Below are 5,345 nucleotides of genomic sequence, written 5' to 3'. Positions count from 1 at the left end.
GTTATTTTTTTCCTCTTCAATAAATGCATCAAACCACATTTAAATCTTTTACCATTTGATTTCAGATGCCATACAGTTCGTGTAAAAGGTTGTGCCATAGCAGCCGACTACAAAACCAGAAGGATATTGATGACTGAGGCAGTGGATTCACACAGGAGAGGCATCAAGGCACTGGGCTGAAGACTGCAATCATGCACCTTGTTTTCATCTACAACTGAATATGAATTCATAATGAGTTTAGGAGGCTTTTTTTATTATTATTTTTGAGGTGTTCGAGTGACAAGCCCCTAATAGAGCGGCTACGTGTGTTTTGGGGGCGATTTAGGGAAATTGTAGTCGCCGATTTTACAGAAGATCTATGAGATTCAACATGTTCGAATTATGCACAACTTTTTATGAACGGTGTGATAACGCGAGAGCTGAAGTGGAGCTAGCTGCATACTATCTGAAAAAAAACAATAAAACATCATTCATGTACTACTTCCTTTTGAGGTTTTCGCCTGTTCATCATGTGACTTGTGTGATGTGGAAAAAAAAGGTTTCCATTGCAGTTGTGGAAAATACAACTATTTCAAAATGGCCGAAGCGCACTGTAATGAAGGTCTTCATTACTTGGCGGCACAACACTTAAAATGTGTTAAATGATAAAAGAAATGCATGATGAATGAAATGAAACGGATACAAACAGATTGAAATGTTTTATTGATTCTGTGTTTTATTCAGTTGCATCTCAGCTGGAACTGATGGTGTCCTGTCAAAATACAAACAAAAGGATAATATAAGTATTGTGATTGTTTGAAGGCTTTGTGTGGGTGTGGCTTACCTCTCTCTTCCTCTGCAGGGTGTTCAGGCTAAAAGATTCCCCAGGGGCCTGAGCACCTTTTAAAGGTTCCAGAAGAGACCAAAGCAGATGGGACAGGGGGAGCAGTAGAGCTAGGCATTTTATAAATTTAATGTTGGATTTATATTTATATTGATAAAAATGTGTTTTAGAGATGCTTAAAATTAATAGTATTTGGCAATATATATTATTCTGAGGATTTAGTTAGTTAGTTTGTCAAACTGTGTGTGTATGTATTTTGTTTTACCCTGTTTCTTGGTGGGTTTGTGAATTGGAACAGCCAGCGACTATAAAAGGCTGCATGTTGGCCACAGTGTGTGTTGCTGCTAAGACCCTAGGCCACTGTAAGCAGGGTTGTTTGTCTGTTAAATGTTGGTGAATAAACACCCAGTGGGTTTGCACAGTTTCTCTGCCTCAAGTCTCCTACTTCCTCCAGCTGCTAAGGGCCATCCTAACACGCACAAACTTTTCATCAGAAAACCAGAGTTTTTTATATTTCAATAAAATATACTCCATTTTTCCAGATGCCATTTCATTGTTGGTGAATTAGTGTCACTGTGGAAGCAAAGACCAGGAGAGGAGAGGGAAAATGGTGGAGGCTAATTGTAAGATCACAGTGTTTTTGTTATCCTTTATTTATTTATTTGTCTGTTTGTCTGCTTTCTTTTTTTCTCCCTCTCTTTTCCACTTCAACCCAAAATATCTGTGACTCTCGGTTAATCAAGCAATATTAGAGAACAGAAAAATTATCTTCAAAGTTAGAAAATGGCTGCCAAGATTAAAAGAAAAAAGTGCATCCTAATCCACATTTCTTAAACTATTTCATTGATTTTGTTGTGACACTGATTATGTTTTGCGCTTCATTTTTGTTTTGAATGTGTCCATTTTAATGTATACCTCCTTGTTTCTTTTGTTAGTTTGGTTATTTTATTTTTATTGCTGTCATCTGTTCTATTATCTGTTTAATTATTTTGTAGATCAATACCCCTTTTTGCTGTTTTGTCAGTCTGTAATGTTTGCTGTATATGCACCTATTGGTGAATTTACAAAAAAGGGAGTTTTATTTTTTCAAAATTGCCAAGTTTCCATGAAGCAAGTTGAGTTTCAACTTGTGCAGTAAAAACGCCGCTACCGATGGCAGCTGAGTGTTGGTAGTCTGGAACATGTGCAGCCCTTCTGTCGAGTCTCCTTCAGTTGGCTGGCCTTGGGTGCCCTCTTCAAGCCCCCTTCAAGCCTCCTCCATGGATCTGTGGTGAAGCAATACCAGGAAACATCCAGAACAAAAATACCAATGAAGGCGAGACAGCTGTTGTGCTTCCTCTCCCTTTTTCCGGTTCTCTTAGACGACATGTTTTTCAAATCAGAGAGGAATCACTCTCAGGACTATAGACTCAAATCTGGAATTTCTCCAACGCCCGTAGGACCCAAAAGAAGACGAGCCACTTTTCCATTCTTCCCCAGTTTGACCAGGCTGACTGTGTAGCTGAGCCGAAAGTCGGGGCCTTGTGTGGAGTAAGGGCTTCATGGCAGGGCTCTGACGGTTTACCTGAAGGACAACCACAGTGTAAATCCTCTCCCCTGAAGGAGGATATCCAGGATGTGGCTTTGAAGGAAAACAGAAACGTGCGTGAGTGTGTTTGAGAGAGGGAGACAAAACAGAGAGAAAGTGTGAGAAAGACAGAGCAAAAAGGAGAGTGCATGAGGGAGGGATGGAGGCGGGTTCATCATGCATGCATGCATATGTGTTGGCGTGAGCGTGTCTGCGTGTAAATGTGTGTGGTCCTCTTTGTGAGGTGGAAAATTATTTTTAAATTCAAGTTAAAATATTTGCTTTTCCTTCAAGTTGCCAGCGATGCGCTTTTAGCACTGCAGTGCTACTTGGTGCTTTGCGAGGTGTTTGTAGAAATGAATGGAATGGATGCCGCCGCTGCACCGTCTCATGAATGAGCAAGGGGGATCTCCTGGCTGGCTCGCCACAGCACAGCACACTGCAAGCAATCATGATCTTGTTTATTTTCATCACAGTAGCCTTTGGAGCCTCTCCCCCTCCAGGATTTACATTGAGAAAATACACAGAGACAGCTACAGACATCACAAATGAGTAACTTGGCATCTGTGGAACTACAGCAAAACCCAAACAAAAACCCCACTTTGTTTAGCCGACCTGACCGATACCGGGGACTGCGGGCAACTATACTTGGCAGCGATTAGCCGCAGCACAAGAGCTGATGTCATTTTCCATCCTGCATTGTTCTAACTTTAACAAACATGAAAAATGTGGAGAAAAAACTTTATGCAAATCAGTGCAACAAAAAGTAGACAATGCTAATTGTAGCAGAAAGGGTAGACTAAATGAGACTTTTTTCCCCAAAAAAATAAAACAAAATGTTGCAGTACTAGTAGTAGGACAGTTAGTCACATTTTAATTCAGTTTTTATTTTTATTTTTATTTTTTTTGGCTTCAAACAGTCATCAAAACAGTAGGATTAAAAAAATAAATTATTTTTCATAGTATAGTTTTGTCATTTTTCCCTTTGGAAATATGCTAATATTTTGCAACTTCTCCCGACTCTTTCCGACCCTCGTGAAGATCGAACCCCATGTGTTTTGTGTGGTCGTGTTTGAAAAACTACTTGCAAGTAAAGATGTCAGAAAAAAAGCAGTGAAGGAGTGGCTAATTGTCCCCCTGATGGGTATGAATCAACATGCGGTTGATGTAGGAAATCCTGCTGTAGCCATGGTTTTTCTTGTTTTTACCCAAAAGAGCCAAGACATGAAAACAAGTGCAGTATATCAAAAAAATGGCTTTGTGAAAAAAAATCATCACTCTAAGAAGCAGGTAGAGAAATGCTTAGTTTTTTAAATTGTATGTAGAGCTCATCATTAACTCGTTTTGTAACTTTTTAAAATATATATATATTATTATTATTTTGCCCCCATATGTTGCTGGAATATAAATGGCTCTGTCAGTTTAAAATTGGCCACATCTTGACAAGCTCATTGTAAGCAAGACATCACCAGATATCATAAGTTAATTTTTTAAAATCATCTACCGTAGTAGTATTTAATTCCCTGATTCTGGCCCTGTTCGATACTTGGGATTGGATCTGTACAACCCTCCTACCTTATAAATTTATCAGACTACACTCAGCATTTTATTCAAACCTACAATACTTTTTTTCCTTTTAGATTTTGCTTTCTTGTTAGTTTTTTTTCTTCTGAATTAATCATTTCTAAAACATACTCCAAAGCTAAAACACGGTTTCAGTTGCTGATGCGTTTCCTTTAATAGTGGCAACACTTCATTTGCGAAACATTCCTCGGCTCGTCCCCACAGGTGTTGAGGTCTTCCTATATTTTCCAAGATGGTAATCAGTGACAGCCGGCAAGACCAACAACGACAAGCCTGTAGGTCACGAATGCGTGCCGTTTAAGAAAACAATTTTCCTGCGGCAAAAAATGTTTTCCTACCGCCCTTCACCATTCACTGCCTGGTGTGAAATCTCCAGCTGCAGGGGAGAGAGAGAGAGAGAGAGGCAGAGAGAGAGATAGCTACCTACCTACATGATCCTCTCTTACCTGCTGCCAAAGACTCCCAGGCTCCTCATTCCTGCACGTCTCTCAGCACAGAGGCTCTTACCCTCTTCTATACCCCTGCCAGAAAAGCACCTGAGGGTCCGCGCTCCTCTGCTGGTATTTCTGCTGAAAGCTATAATAAATCATTTGCCTTTTGTCTCTCAGCCTTCTGCCTACTTTCCTAATGTGTTTTCTCTCCGTGATCCTGGTTTCGAGAGTTGAAAGAGGCCCGCTTCAAATGGGTGCAGGTTGTGCTAGGACAGATTCAGCACCGTCTTCGCATTCTCCGCGATTCTTGCTCCTTGTCATCACTCCGATGCCCCATTTCCCTCAGGTTGAATACTGCAGGAAGCAAAGCGTTGACGGCGCACCGGGAGAAGTAGCAGGTAAAAAAGGTGGAGAGAAAAAGAGCGGAGGGTGAAAGGAGGGGGGAGAATAAAGACGTCTGTCAGAATGTAGAAATTAAAGTGAAATAATTTACACTCTGCTGACTTTTATTTCTGGCCACGAGTGTTTCGAGCGAGCTCCTGTGCCGAATGCCTTTGTGGTGAAGCAACTTTTCAGGGGAGGAAGACGTGTTTATTCAAGGAGAGGAGAATTTCATTTTTGAACCAAGCCGACTTTGTGTAGAGAGCACCTCACCAGGCCATGTAAATAGCAGGAAGATTTTTAATAAAAACCATGGGCGATGACGGTTTCCAAAGAACATATTATGGATGGAGAGGTCACCGGTGGGAAAAGTGGCCAGCCCCTTTTCGGTGGCCAGAGAGTCCGAGGAGATCACTGGAATTCCTTTGGTCGGAGTTTAGGTGTTTGAGCTCGAAGCGTCCTGACAGGCCCTTCCTCCCCGTGTCATCCCCTCTCTGTGCACAGTCTGACGGAGACGCACTTCCACAGACAGACACATGCACTCTTCTGCTGTCCAGCT

General features: G+C 41.3%; 1 long non-coding RNA gene across 1 annotated transcript; it reads right to left on the bottom strand.

Annotated features, from left to right (window-relative positions):
- Positions 1–263: 263 nt before the first annotated feature.
- Positions 264–2,508, bottom strand: LOC106953498 (uncharacterized). The gene is made up of 2 exons (XR_001426206.1): positions 824–2,508; positions 264–751 (listed from the first exon to the last, which is right to left on the bottom strand). It is a non-coding gene; the product is annotated as an uncharacterized LOC106953498 (long non-coding RNA).
- Between the last annotated feature and the right edge of the window lie 2,837 nt (positions 2,509–5,345).

The sequence above is a fragment of the Poecilia latipinna genome, unplaced genomic scaffold (genome assembly GCF_001443285.1).
Source record: "Poecilia latipinna isolate Pla-1442-1.1 unplaced genomic scaffold, P_latipinna-1.0 Scaffold34, whole genome shotgun sequence".
In the NCBI taxonomy this organism is placed as follows: Eukaryota; Metazoa; Chordata; class Actinopteri; order Cyprinodontiformes; family Poeciliidae; genus Poecilia; species Poecilia latipinna.
Note: the sequence above shows the minus strand (reverse complement) of the source record. Positions and strands in the feature narration are given on the sequence as shown.